We start from the raw sequence: 16,354 nt of genomic DNA on the forward strand, positions 1-16,354 counted from the left end.
ATCAGATTCCATAGCGCTGTACGATAAGACACCTAAGAGTGCAAAGGGCTGGAAAATGAAAAAAATCTGATAAAGACTGATAAAGCTGAGATATCGGAGACCTTCTCAGTGTCATGATTGGCACCGTGCCAATCAAATGGTCAGGCCTGGCCAACCCCCAGGTGGCTCTAAGGGGATTTCAACTGTGGTCCTTCTGTATCCTAATCCTACTGGATGACCTCTGAGTTCAGTTCTTGTTTCAGCCTAATGTTTGCCTTGTCTCCAGCACTGGGGGGCTGGACTTTACCTGGCTGCTCCTGTCAATCTCAGTCAACCTGAAGCAGATGCCTAATTAGCCAGGTATAAGACACTGCCTCTCGCTGAGGGCAGTGTTAGTTCATTGACTCTGGGTCTGCTGTTTGGTTCCTGTTGTTGTGTATCTTGATCCAGTGTTCTCCAAGCTGCTTCCGGCTTCAGAACTTGGCTTATTTCTTCATTTACTCTGACCTCTGGCTTCTCCTGACTTCGGCTTTCCACGACTACTCTTCTCCTTGTCCTTGCCTGTACTGCGACTTGGAGCACTATTCCTGCACAGCCCCCGTGCACAGACTCACAGCCCAGGTGGCTTCTTATCTGGTCACCTTGGTCTATGTTTATTTGCAAGGGTGAGAGTATAACTCTGCACGTCGGACTCCACACCATGTAAGATCCTGACACTCAGAAGCTTACATTTGGCATGGAGCCACATGAAGACCGGTCCTCCTTCTCTTCTCCGCAGGACAATTCCTTTGACCCAAGAGAGGGGCCTGGAAGCAGTTACCGCAGCCCTGTTGAAAAAATTTGCTAAATGAAGTTTGCACTAATATTGCAGCAGATGTTGTCCATTTCAAAGATGCAATTGAAGGACTCACCGGTAGGGTCACAATGTTGGAGGCCTCTGCCAGTATTCAAGATTCCAGAAGAATTGAGGCGTTCCAGTAGAGCCAACTCAACACTTCTGCGAGGGCTATAAGCCTTTCTGTCTTGCCACACTTTACCAGGTGACTCTTTACTGCCTTAATACCATGCAAACAGACCCAACTAGTAAAACTGTAAGGCATGTTTAACCTACTTAGGCCATTGACAGCACCAGCCTCTGCTATCTTGGACCACATAGACCGATTCCAAACTATTCAAGATAGGCCCAGCTTTTCACAACAGTTAGGGGGAAAACCCAGATTCAATTTAAAGGTTTTACACTACTGATGGAACACGCTTTCTTGGACTCTTTCAGGTCCCTGAGACCAATGTTGCAGACATTTCTTATCGATGGGGAGTTCCAAGTGTGCTTTTATTTTCACACCAAGGACACACCTACACATTGCAGAGCCTTCAAGATTTTGCAACACAACTGCGTAAACCGGAATTAATTGAAGAATTTGCAGCCCCTGGAGCAGGATTGTCCTAATTTATTTTATAAATTGTGGGGGGTTTTTGTGGGTTTTTTTTTTCGTTTGCATGTTGAATTTTGTCCTGGAAGCTTACCAGTGGTAACCTGGTTGTTTTTAAAGCCTGGTCATATCTAAGACCTTACCTGTTGCATAACATCTTATATTGTGTTAAATAACATAGTTGATGAATTCTACTTTCCCCTACCCACCGGTTACTGCATAAGTATACTTACGTTACCTGTGATGCTACCTGAATGGGGACAAATCTTCCTACGGGAGTCTATATCATGATGTGCTAAACTCAATTGCTATTGTTTCCCCATAACCCTTAGGAGATTAATTGATAGCCGACTATTCAGTGATACTGTCATGGAGTAACACTTCCAGGTTCGGCACTCAGCGGTGAGGAGCTGACCCCGCCCCCCTCTGACACCGCTCTGACGGTATTTAGGGAGACTGGGCCAGAGAGAGAGAGGGCTTGGTGATTGTGCGAGCTGCCTCCGCGAGACCGCGGGTTCAGCTACTGGGAGCTACTTCCACCAGACTTACCTCTCCACCAGCTCAGACAAGCCGTTCCAGCCTTTGAGCAAATGCAAGGATTTCTGCATGCCATGATTACTGGAGAACGGATACTTTGCTACTTTACAAGTGGACCATATCTCTGAACTACTGGAGGACTACCCATATTAACCTTAAGTATATCTTTCAGCTATTTGTCTGCAATATCATTTATTAATGAACTAATGCTTGCTTACTCAAATCTTCATTGCTACAAGTTACTAATCTCATGAAGGACAACTCCCATCATGCTTATTCACTATGAACTGTTTCTTGCTTTGCAATTACATTCAGTGCTTCAAGTTACTAATCTCATGAAGGACAACTCCCATCATGCTTATTCACTATGAACTGTTTCTTGCTTTGCAATTACATTCAGTGTTTCAAGTTACTAATCTCATGAAGGACAACTCCCATCATGCTTATTCACTATGAACTGTTTCTTGCTTTGCAATTACATTCAGTGCTTCAAGTTACTAATCTCATGAAGGACAACTCCCATCATGCTTATTCACTATGAACTGTTTCTTGCTTTGCAATTACATTCAGTGCTTCAAGTTACTAATCTCATGAAGGACAACTTCCATCATGCTTATTCACTATGAACTGTTCTTGCTTTGCAAATATTCTTAGCTACTTGATTATTGTTCCTATTGAAGATTATTCTCATGAACTAATGTTACTTAATGCATGCATCTCTGAAGAAATACTTAATAATGAACTTTGTGTTGTTGATTACTTGCCTAAATGCAATTCATTTAAGTTTAACACTTATTAAAACTTCGGTTGAATCAAGTTACCAGTGATTCTCTCTTTTCTTAAAGCTACAGTATTGATACTTAAAGGGACACTCCAGGCACCCAGACCACTTCTGCTCATTGGAGTGGTCTGGGTGCCAACTCCCACTACCCTTAACCCTGCAAGTCTAAATATTGCAGTTTTTCATAAACTGCAATATTTACATTGCAGGGTTAACTCCACCTCTAGTGGCTGTCTATTAGACAGCCACTAGAGGTCACTTCCTGGGTTCTAGCACAGGTTTCCTGTGCTAGAGCGTCGCTGGACGTCCTCACGCTGTGTGAGGACCTCCAGCGTCGCTCAAAACCCCATAGGAAAGCATTGAAATGATTTTTCAATGCTTTCCTATGGGGAGACGTAATGCGCATGCGCAGAATTTCCGCGCATGCGCATTAGGTCTCCTCGGCCGGTGAGCGAGATTAGTCTCGCCCACCGGCCGACGTAATCACTAGGAGGAGCGTCGCGGAGGCGGAGACAGCGGCGAGGGACATCGCCGCTGTCCCAGGTAAGTGACTGAAGGGGTTTTCACCCCTTCAGTAACCGGGGATTGGTGGGTGGGAGGGAGAGGGACCCTCCAGTGCCAGAAAAACGGATCGTTTTTCTGGCACTGGAGTTTCCCTTTAAGGATTCTCCATTTCTTCACTATTGTAATTAGGGAGATTACAAGCTGCAGTTGAGTTCCAATCCAAATTACCCCTAGTAGCGTAACAGATACTCCTAATATTTTTTAAAAAAATGTAAACCCTCTTTCTACATGTTTTTATTTGCATGATGCTACTCTGTTACCTTTTGTTGTACATCTGTTACTATTAGCATTATTTCTCATGCTGTATTCATAATTTTGGATGGAGATATAAATAAAGGATAAGATAGATTCTGCACATTCCTGTGAGGCTGAGAATATATCTTACAAAAAGGAGAATTATCCTGAACTGAAATATTCATCCACACTTATTAAAACATTAAATTTAATCAATAATTACCTGGTACACAAACGGCAAAATACCGCAATACAGCATCCAAGAAAATTTTTTTTTTTCTAATCTAGGATAAAAATAATAAAATGGTAATGAACGTATGCAAGTAATGAACAGCAACAGATAACAAAAAGTCTCATGTGTTTCAACATTGTGGCTTAATCATATGCAATTGGATTTTTCTAATAGAGGGATATATATGCTCAGTAAGACTTGCAGCAATTAACTACATGTTTTCAATTGGCTCTGGCTGTTCTCACATAAGATTGTTCAATTCAAAGACTCACTTAGCAGCCCTTTAATTTGAATAAGTTGAAAGCAAAAACCGCTTTCTAATACAAAATGCAGTTAATTTCCATGTATAGATTTCTAGAAATAGCAGAGATGATATTTCAACATTAACGACAAGTGTATGTAATTTCAGCTATTGTGTGTATTTGTTACCATAATAAATAGAGAAATTGATTTATGAATGCATACATTATGCCAGAAAACAGAAAAATATAAAAGAAACCATGATAATCAGCTGAAAAGTATAACATTGCAACAACAAAAAAATACATTACATAAGAAATGCAAATGAAAAATAAGACTAATATCACAACAATGTTATTAGTATTGTTACATAAAACTGTCATAATAGAATATAAAGTAATAATATTTCTTAAAGGGACACTATAGTCAGTGCTGATGTCTATAGCAAGTTCCTGCAGGAAAATTCAAGGATTTTACTATTACCATGACGTAAAGTCATGATTTTATTAATGACATGGAGGCGAGTATTATGCTGCACTCTTTCTTTATTTCCCTCAGCAGCAAAGAAAATACATTTTTATAACCATAACCAGTAAATAACAGTAATAGTCTGAGGTGTATTCTTCCCAGCAACAGGAACAGACAATCAGGTTCCACTCCTCCAGCATAATAGGCTCTGACAACCAATCCGTTTCCTCTTTATTTTTGGTCCCGAATAAGTAAAACTATCCAACCAAACATGGAACCGGTTACAAAGGGAATGTCCCACTTGATGTGAGGTAGGTTAGACTGTAAGAGAGGAAAATATGGTAATACCTTAGCAGAATACTGAGTGTACGCATAAATCTCAGATATCCGAGGTAGGATTTGGTCATTGTTCTTGCCAAAGGGAATATTGTTTTTTATCCTATAACTTGGGTGACCATACAGGCATGAGATTATCAAAACTAGACGCTTATCTGGTTCAAATCACAGAAGATAACTTAATTTTACACAAATTTAACAGGAGTAGAAATACATGTTTAAGATGACTTACCCAACTTCCATCCACCTTTCATCAGTCTTCGGGTGGGAGGGAGGGATAATACTTGCCTCCGTGTCAATAAAATCATGACTTTACGTCATGGTAATAGTAAAATCCTTGAATTTTATTAAGACACGGAGGCTCCTATTATGCTGGTTTAAAGCTGAGAGACTACCGTTCCTGCGAAATGGTGTATGGGCTTAAAGTAAAAATCACGGAAGGTAGATTCTGAGGACCAGTCGGCTGCTTTCAAAATGTCTTCCAGACGACAACCCATCGAAGAGGCTTTGGAAGCCATCGCTCCTCGTATTGAGTGGGGTGAAAATATTGAGGTGTCGATTCCTGCTGTGGCCATAATCCATTTGACCCAGCAAGCTAGGGTCGTGGTAGACACCGGTAGGTGTGGTTTTTGGAAAGAGATGAAGAGTTCATGTTTTGTTGGGTCCCGTAATGCAGCGGTGCGAAGTTCGTAGGATTGAAGGCATTTGACCGGACATAAGAGAGGCTTGTCAGGAAAGGATGGGTATGTCACTCTTTGTTGAGGTTTTCGTTCTCCGGGATATATCGAAAGTGACCCCTTCTGGAATATAGGAACGTGCGGTAACATCTAGGGCCCTGACGTCAGAAACCCTTTTGCAGGATACGATACAGAGGAGTATAACCAGTTTTGCCGACAATTGCTTCAGAGATAGTGTTGCGTTATCCGGCCAAGATTCGAGGAGGTTGAGGATAATGGAGATGTCCCGTAGTACTGAATAGCGTGGTAGCGGGGGTCGTGCAAATCTGATGCCACGTAGGAGTCGGCATAACAGTGGGTGGCGTCCTATCAGTGTTCCATCGATACCTTGATGTGCGGCTGAAATAGCCGATCGATAGAGGTTCACTGTACGGTATGCTTTGCCGCTTTCATATAATGAGGTTAAGAATTGAAGGGACGAAGTCAGAGGAGCCGGTATGGGATCCAAGTCCCGTTCCATGCACCAATCGCGCCATTTGTTCCAAGCAGATTTATGAACTTGTCTAATACCGGGTGCCCATGCTCTCTCGAGAAGTCGGAGAGTTGATTCCGAAATTCCCTCGATTAAACAAGGTTTCCTGAAACCAGCCACGCTGTGAGGTATAGTAAACCTTGTTGAATCAGGGGGTGGGAGCACCCATCCGGGTCCCAAAGCAGATAGTCGAATCGTGGAAGGATGCGGGGTATGTCTATCGCCATCTCTAACAGTGAAGGAAACCATGGTTGGGACGGCCATAATGGTGCCACGATCACTACAGTTTCCGTCTGTTGCCGTAGTTGCAGAAGGCAGCGGGGAATCAATGCAAAGGGAGGAAAAGCGTAGTTCTTTGTGGAGGACCAGTCTTGGGTAAGGGCATCTGTTGCCAGTGCTGCTGGGTCCGGTCTCCAACTGAAAAATCTGGGAAGTTGTGCACTCAAATGGGAAGTGAACAAGTCCTTGTCTAGAGGGCCCCATAGGGACTGAATGTCTTGGAAGTCTCTGGGTTCCAGGTGCCAGTCGCTGGAGTCCCTGAGGTGTCGTGAGTACCAGTCTGCCGTGGTGTTGCAGAGGCCTGGGATATACTCCGCTGTGACCGAAATGCCCTGTGCCGGGCTAAAACTGACAAAAGTCCTGTGCCAAATTCACCAGGACCTTCGATTTCGTGCCTCCCAAGTGATTTATATAACAGCTGCTCGATAGTGTAGAGGGCCCCGGAAGATGGCTTGTATGGAGGCCGCCAAGAGTCCTATCACTCTCGCCAATTGTTTTAGGGAGATCTGTGAGGTTGTCAGAGTGCGCCTGATCTCCTTCTTTATGTTGGTTAATTTCGTCGCTGGTAAGTGTAGGGTCTGTAGTGTAAAGTCCACGATGAGACCCAAAAACTCTATGTGCTGTGTGGGAGTTAGGATAGATTTTTTCCAATTGATGAGGAAACCTAAATCCTGCAATAGAGTCTGAGTCCAAGCCTGATGGGTCTCGGTGATTTGGGTGGACTGACCCATAATAAGGATGTCGTCTAAGTAGATTATGAGACGTACCCCTCGACTTCGCAGTAGAGCCATCACGGGCTTCATGAGTTTGGTGAAGCACCATGGGGCTGAGGATAGTCCGAATGGGAGACAGGTGAATCTCCATTTCCTTCCTTGCCATATGAATTGTAGGAAGTCTTGCTGGTGTCGTGTAATTGGTATTGTGAGATAGGCGTCCTGTAGGTCTAACTTCACCATCCATTCCGATGGCTGGAGGAGATCTCTGAGGCAGTAAATGGCTTCCATTTTGAAATGATTGTAGGCAACTGTATTTTAAAATTAATATATATATATATATATATATATATATATATATTGATATCAAAATACACATAGAACAAAATAATATATATCTATATACATAAGTATAAACATATATATCACTATATATATATATACACCTATATATAAAAAAATATAATTTAAAAAAAGATATACATATATAAATATATAAACAAAGTCAGGAGGGCTGCACTCACTTGCAGACTTGCAGAGAGTCCCAGTAAGGAAGCATTTCCCAAGTAAGTGGATTAATCTCATAAGAGCAAGCATTAGGCTGCTAGAGTAGGACCTGCCAAGAATGGGGTACTTTGATGCAGTTGGCAGGCTTATGCAATGAATGGTCATATAATGTAACCAAACCCCCATTATTTTTTACCTAGGTGAGGTGTTTTTAAATAATACTATTTAGGATTTGAAATCACTGTTTAGTTAATAAGCGAGTGCACTGGTTTTATGTATTTTACACACATGTGTGTGTATATATATAATAATTCTACGTATATATTTATGTATTAATTTTACATAATTAGGTCATTTTATTAATTACAATTTGCGGGGCCTGCCTGACAACGCAGGACGAAAGTCCAGGGAATTTAATTTGCTAGCTCTATATTTAACCCTGTAACTTTCCAAGACACCATACCTGTACATGGGGGGTACTGTTTTACTTGGAAGACTTCACTGAACACAAATATTAGTGTTTCAAAACAGTAAAATGTATTACAATGATGATATCGTCAGTGAAAGTGACATTTTTTGCATTTTTCACACACAAATGGCACTTACACGGACAATATAATTGTTGTGATACGTTTTACTGTTTTGAAACACTAATATTTGTGTTCAGCGAAGTCTCCCGAGTATAACAGTACCCCTCATGTACAGGTTTTATGGTGTTTTCAAAAGTTGCAGAATCAAATATAAGGCTTGCGTTTCAGTTTTTTCACATTGAAATTCGCCAGGTTGGTTATGTTGCCTTTGAGAACGTATGGTAGCCTAGGAATGAAAATTACCCCCATGATGGCATACTATTTGCAATAGTAGACAACACAAGGTATTGCTAATGGGGTATGTCCAGTCTTTTTTAGAAGCCACTTGGTCACAAACACTGGGCAAAATTGGCGTTTAAATTAGTTTTTTGCATTTTTCACACACAAACAAATATTAACAAACAAATATTAACTTTGGTCAGTGTTTGTGACCAAGTGGCTACTAAAAAAGACTGGACATACCCCATTTGCAATACCTTGGGTTGTCTACTATTGCAAATGGTATGCCATCATGGGGGTAATTCTCATTCCTGGGCTACCATACGGTCTCAAAGGCAACGTAACCAATCTGGCGAATTTCAATGTGAAAAAAATGAAAAATATAACATGCTATATTTGACCCTGTAACTTCCCAAAACACCAACAAACCAGTACATAGGGGGTACTAGTTTACATGTGAGACATCGCTGAATACAAATGTGTGTATTTTATTGCAGTAAAGGCAAACAGTATTATGACATTCACGGTTAAAATGCCACATAGAAAAAAAAAATTAATATTCTTATTTTCTCCCATTTTTATATATTTTATTCATATTAAATTATGTTTCATAGCTAAATATTTGATGTTAAATGAAAGCCCCGTTTCCCCTTAATAAAATGATTTATAATAAGTGTGGGTACACATAATATGAAAGAGGTGACTTATGCCTGAACCAGCGGTGTACATACTGCGGTTGCAGGGGTCGCAGCTGTGACCGGGCCCATCACTCCAGGGGGCCCGGCCGCCCTGCGGACCCCTACGACCGGGTGCCTGCCGCCAGGTGTTGCGGCCGCGCAGTGTAATTGCCGGGGCCGCAGGTGAACGGGCCGATCGGGTGGCCCATGGTGGCCACCCGATGGAAATGAAGATCATCATCAGAGTGGGCCCGGTAACAGCGCGACCGGGCCCCCTCTGATGATGTCAGATGCTGTGAGGAAGTAACTGCCGCGGTCACTCCTCCCAGCAACCACCAGGATCCGCGCGGGGGGAAGCAGAGGGAGTTAGAGTGGGAACTCTGACTCCCATTAACCTGAGCTACCACTGGACCCCAGGGAAGCCACCCTCCTGCACCTCAAAGGTAGGTAACAGGAGGGTGACAAATATTTTGCATGTGTGTGTGTTAGTGTATGTGTGTCTCTGTGTATGTATCTCTGTGTGTCTATGGATGTGTCTGTATGTATCTATGTGTATGTGTCTGTATGTGTGTGTCTATGTATGTGTGTCTGTCTATGTATGTGTCTGTGTGTATCTGTGTCTGTATGTATGTGTGTGTCTATGTATGTGTCTGCATTTATCTGTGTGTGTGTGTATGTATGTGTGTCTCTGTATGTATGTGTCTGTATGTGTGTCTCTGTGTGTGTCTATGTATGTGTCTGTATGTATGTGTGTGTATATGTGTCTGTTTGTATGTGTGTCTGTGTCTATGTATGTGTGTCTGTCTGTGTGTGTCTATGTATGCGTCTGTGTGTATCTGTGTCTGTATGTATGTGTGTGTCTATGTATGTGTCTGTATTTGTATGTATGTGTCTGTATGTGTGTCTGTATGTGTGTGTCTATGTATGTGTCTGTATGTATGTGTGTGTATATGTGTCTATGTATGTGTCTGTATGTGTGTATATGTGTCTGTTTGTATGTGTGTCTGTATGTATGTGTCTGTGTCTATGTATGTGTGTCTGTCTGTGTGTGTCTATGTATGTGTCTGTATGTGTCTGTGTGTATCTGTGTCTATATGTGTGTCTCTGTGTGTGTCTATGTATGTGTATGTATATGTGTGTATATGTGTCTGTTTGTGTGTGTGTATATGTGTCTGTGTCTATGTATGTGTGTCTGTCTGTGTGTGTCTATGTATGTGTCTGTATGTATCTGTGTGTGTGTGTGTGTGTCTGTATGTATGTGTGTGTCTATGTATGTGTCTGTATTTATATGTGTGTCTGTATTTGTGTCTCTGTGTGTGTCTATGTGTCTGTGTGTATGTGTATCTGTGTGTCTGTATGTATGTGACTGTGTGTGTGTCTGTGTGTCTGTCTATGTATGCGTCTGTACATGTGTGTGTGTGTGTCTGTATGTCTGTCTATGTATGTATGTGTCTACGTGTGTGTGTGTGTGTGTATGTATGTGTGTATCTCTGTGTGTGTCTGTATGGGGTGGCGGCGGGGCGTATGGGTTGGCGTTGGGATGGGGGGTCGCGATGGGGGGGGAGTGGTGATAGGGGGCCCCATGGATCAGTTTTGCACCAGGGCCCTATGGATTGTGTGTACGCCACTGGCCTGAACAGACATATAGTGCAAATTCAAGTTTTTGTTTACGTTTTGTTTTGATCAAAACGTGTACATTTGACTCAGTTCTTAAGGGGTTAAGCATGCATGGGATAGGCATAAGTCTATCCTAGATATAAGAGACTAATGAAAATATTTAGAAAATTGGGCAGACTAGATGGGCTGATGAATGACTCTTATCTGCCAACACATTTTATGTTTCTATTTTGACTAGGAACACCTCTAGTGGCAGTCACTCAGATAGCCACTAGAGGTGCTTCCTGGGTCAATGCTCCATGCTCAGTGCTCCAGGCTCCATGATCTGCAGGAGGCACTAAACGTTTCCAATTGAGAAGCATTGATTCAATGCATTTGTATGAGGAGATGCTGATTGGCGCAGCGCTGCATTTTGCCGACATGCCCAATAGCCTCCAAATGCCTTCCTATGGGAAAGTATTTGATTGGCTGAGATCATCAAGTTTGATTATCTCAGCCATGGAGGCAGAGACAGTTGTGGTGAGACCTGCGCTGCATGGGGAAAAGGTGAGTTTAAACACCTTTTTACTGAGATCTAAGGGGGCCCGGTGACCTAAATAGTTAGTTAAGCACTATAGTGTCAGGAATACATGTTTGTATTTATGACGCTATTATCTTCCTTTAAGGTAACATTAAATCTGCCTATTGACATCACCCAGATGAGACAAATTCTAACAATAAAATATTTTGGCTTGCTATATTTCATTTTTATTAACAAAAAGTGCATTGCCAGAAATTCCTGTTGATATAATTTATTTTTCACCCTGTCCTATTTAACATTGTTATCCAAATTATGATACAATTTGCACCAATTAGAAAATGTTTTCATCTCATAAATAATTTAAAAAATAAGAGTTATTCTGAACTCCAAACAAAAGGGCTGACCAATTAATTCATTGAAAGAGTCTTTTTGCAAAAACATGGTTAAACAAACACATATAAAATCCAATATAAGGGATGGTATTTCAGGTATAGGGTAGGCAGTTAAAGATTTAACAAAGCCATGCTAAACAAGCATGACCTGCTTAAACTAAAGAGATGTCTCCAAGATGCCTACTACCCAAGAGCAGGGAGGTCCATTTGGCTGAATTTCAATACCCACAGAGTACTTCCCTTAACGGGATTTTAGGTATAAGGGGGAACTTGTGCCGAATTTGGAGCTGGCTCATGAGTAATCAATAATACTATCAGGATTTTGGGGAGGGTAGCATCTCCTAATATTGCAGAAAGCCTGGGGTTTAGGGAGAAGCTATTGTGTGTCTCTGGGGGATATATACTCATTTTTGTAATTTAATTAATCTGTTTTAAATGTGTCTCAATGTGATGGTACCTTGTTAAGTTCTTTTAGAGGGCATTTCATGCCAGAAAAGTTTCGACTGGCAGAGCATCATGGGAAAAAGAAGTTCACAGACCTCTGCAATGAATAGGAAAGTTATCAGTACAGTGGAGACAAACCAATGTATTATGGTGTGCTTCGTTTGACAAGAACCGCTCTATGCAAATCAAGCTCATATTGAGTTTTCTTTGTTATAAAGTTATTTACTGTCTAGACAGAACATCCAACACATCCGTTTGATTAAATGTAATTTGAAATAGAGGTTGTGTGACTAAAATTCCATTTCATGGTAAATTGGGTAAATTTTGCAGTGGATAATTGTGCTACATTACCATTGAAAACTTCATATAGAATACAATGTATGTCAAATAAACCTATTATATTTGCTATTGGAAAACCGCTGTTGAAATTAATATATTCAGGATGAAAATATTTCGATATGCGTGTAATTTGTTTCACCTTCATTATAATTCTATGTCTTCCATTTGTACAGCACTGGGGAATATGTTGGTGCCTTGTATAATAAATTAAAATAAAAATGATTATGGAATTCACCAGGTCACAATCATGTTCATTTTCATATAACGAGTTACGGTTTTTCCACAGTGGTTCTCAGTTTGTGAGAAGCAGAAAAAGGTTACAAGTCAAAATTTAATAATTTCTGAAAGGAAAAGGGAATAGGGATCGAACAGCTGGACATATTAAGCACCTGATGACTATTAATCCTATTTGTCTTCACTCTGAAATCAAAATTGCTCCATAGGATATTAAAAAAATAACTATTAGATATTTAATAAATGGCATTGCATTAATAGAGACATACAGGTAACGAGCTGAGATTAGGAGCACTCTCTAAAGGGGAGTGCTCCTAATCTCAGCCTGTTACCTGTATAAAAGACACCTGTCCACAGAAGCAATCAATGCGTCCGATTTCCAACTCTCCACTGTGGCCAAGACCAAAGAGATGTCCAAGGATGTTATGGACAATATTGTAGACCTACACAAGGCTGAAATGGGCTACAAGAGCATCACCAAGCAGCTTGGTGAGAAGGTGACAACAGTTGGTGCGATTATTTGCAAATGGAAACCCAAAATAACTGTCAGTCTTCCTCGGTCTGGTGTTCCATGCAAGATCTCACCTCATGGAGTTTCAATGAATGGTGAGGAATCAGCCCAGAACTAAACAGGAGGATCTTGTTAAAAGGACACTCCAGGCACCTAGACCACTTCTGCCCATTGGTGTGGTCTGGGTGCCAACTCCCACTACCCTTAACCCTGCAACTGTAAATATTGCAGTTTTCATAAACTGCAAAAATTACCTTGCAGGGTTAACTCCTCCTCTAGTGGCTGTCTACTAGACAGCCACTCAAAGGCACTTCCTGGTTCATAGTACATATAGCGTCGCTAGACGTACTCACGCTATGTGAGAACCTCCAGCGTCGCTAAAATCCCTACAGGGAAGCATTGAAAGCATTTTTCAATGCTTTCCTATGGGGAGGTCTAATGCGCGAGTGCGGCATTGCTGCGCATGCGCATTAGGTCTCACCCCGTTGGCGGCTGCGCATGGATGACAGCGGGGGAGGAGCGTTGGCGGACCCTGGGTCAGCGCCGAGGAACACCGCTGGACTGCGGTAAGTCACTGAAGGGGTTTAAACCCCTTCAGCAATCTGGGATGGGGGGTGGGAGGGAGAGGGGACCTGTTTTGGGCTCCAGATTCCAGATTTTTTTTTTGTGCTTTACTCGTATCTACGTTGGGAGTGCCACCCCTATCTTTATCACATTTATTATCTCTCTACCAAAATGGTGAGTGCCATCTCTTTTGCATCTTTTTTCTTTCACCCATATGTCCTCCATGGGGAGGTGAGAAAATGAAAGCCTCTAAAAATAAATATTTCATACTAGTGCATCTTATTTGAGTGATCATGATATGCAAGGACGTCCTACAATGTCACCAACCCACTGATGACAATCTAAGGTAGATCGAGCTATTTCTTTTTCAGAACAATTCAAATTGTTCCTGAATGATTAAAATCTTCATCAATGTTCCAAGTAAACCAATCCAATGAAGGTGGAGAATTTATTGGCAATAATCCAACAAACATGCTGGCATTTAAAAATATCTCTTCTGTTCTTAAGCAATCTTTCCTTAGCAACGGTGGTAACATATACCCATGCATTTTATTGTCAATTTCCATCCATCGATAATGACCATAATAGTTGCAGTAGATCAATTACCTGCATTAGCTAATTTTTCCTCTTTGTGACGCACTCTCAGGAATACCTGTAGCTAAAGTCCTACCTCACATATCTTTTAATTTACACAAAATTCCCATATAAAGTGTATCTGGTAGTTATTTCCAACATCTCTTACACTGTAAAGTTGTCTGTCAGAAAATGGATATTGATCGTTGTTTCTCTTCATCCTATCATCAACCTGTCTAAATGGGTTTACTGAGAGGTTCAATCAATTCAAGCAAAACCTTTTCTGCTTTTTTTTTTTATTTGATCGGAATTTGCCTAAGCATGTTTTAAACCATATGTCAACATTATTTTACTTCTTTTTTTTTTTTTTTTTTTTATTGTTTGGTATGCATCTCCATCTAAATCAGTGCTTCTTAAAGCGGTATCGTCACCCCATAGAAAAAAATGTGCATTTCATAAAGAGAGAATCTTTATGAAATACTCATATTGACTGTAGCGGAGTAGTAGTATTATCCACGGTATCTCCGCTGGTAGACAGGATAAGCATATCTCAAAACAGGCAAAATACAGGTAGCGTAGTTACAATCCCTTCCTCCCAAGAACTAGGCGACACATAGCTTGGAGGTCAACTGAGGTTTTTAATTACAGGCACAGTATTTATGTGGTTACAGATGTACAGGGTTTCCCAAGTCCCAATGCAGGGTTTGTCCAGTAGGGGACTACGAGTTTTACACATATTTTACCCATCATACATTGCTGTACCAAGGAGATACTTATCCCAGAATGCATTGCTAATGGGAGTATCCCTTGGTGCAGAGTAATACAGTTTTTATATTAAAATCCATAACTCACACAATTTGTATGTCATACAGCTTTTTAACCCTTTATTACATAGCTGGGACCTGGACGCACAGTTAAGTGAACTTGCGCCCAGATCCCAGCACAATTAACCGAACGCTGTTCAGTTTCCCATATCAGGATCAATTCGTTTAAACGATTGCCTGAACTGAGGGAATGAAAATACCGAAAAGGGTAAACTCCCGAACGGCTTGGAAGTCCAGCAGGGCTTGTGTTGCCGATTAGCCGATTTTAGTTCCAGGCACTCGACGACAAAACCCCGCTGGCTTTCCGCGAACAAAGATGGCCGCCGCCTCGTGGTCTGTACACGAATGGCGGCCACCCGCAACAAACCGCAATTAGCTTAGATACAATGTTGCAAAGTACCTAATTGGAGACACACGACCGTCTATGGGTGGTCTCCCATTCGGTACTTTGCTTAACTCACGAGCAGTGCGGGAATTCACTGTTTGTGGATATGTAGGTTTAACATTAGCGGTATTCGTGTGTTGTAACACACGAATGCTGCATACATTGCAAAAGATAACATATAGCAGGAAAATTACACCAGTCAGTTTAAACTACAATTTACGGTCTCTGAGTGGCTGAATTTGACAGTAAAATGAGTCATGAGATATACTGTATATTTGCTACACCTGACACTTCTAGACATTGAGTAGATCTACCGCCATCTATAAAAGTCAATCCCCCCAGCTTTATCTACAGAGGATTCCCCGGTCTTGTGGGATCCTCCATAAACCTCGATTATGTACTCTCACGAGAGTTTAGCAGTGACATTGGCTCCTGGTGAGCTGAAGAGGATCCACCAGGAAAAGATGGGGCCACCCTAGAGAGACCGCTTCAGGTGAGTGAAAATCTCCTTTGACTGCTCCCCCTGGCCACCAGACCACCAGCAGTGATGTCGCCATCAGGGGGTCTATTGTAATTCTACAAAGTTGCCATACTGTGACAGTGCCACTTTAACCAAACACTGGTTATTTCAATATCACATTAATTCGGTTCACTGATTACTGCTCACAATAACATAAAAACAAAGAAACATAGAATGTGACAGCAGATAAGAACCATTCGGCCCATCTGGTCTGCCCAATTTTCTAAATACTTTCATTAGTCCCTGGCCTTATCTTATAGTTAGGATAACCCTATGCCTATCCCACTCATGCTTAAACTGCCTCACTGTGTTAACCTCACTTAGAGTCATGTCTACAAATGCTCGCAGTTTAGGGAATAAGATCCATGAACTTGTGGCAATAATGGCAACTGATAGTGTAGATTTAGTCGCTGTTACTGAGACATGGTATAATGAG

Source organism: Pelobates fuscus, chromosome 1, assembly GCF_036172605.1.
Source record: "Pelobates fuscus isolate aPelFus1 chromosome 1, aPelFus1.pri, whole genome shotgun sequence".
NCBI classification, from domain to species: domain Eukaryota; kingdom Metazoa; phylum Chordata; class Amphibia; order Anura; family Pelobatidae; genus Pelobates; species Pelobates fuscus.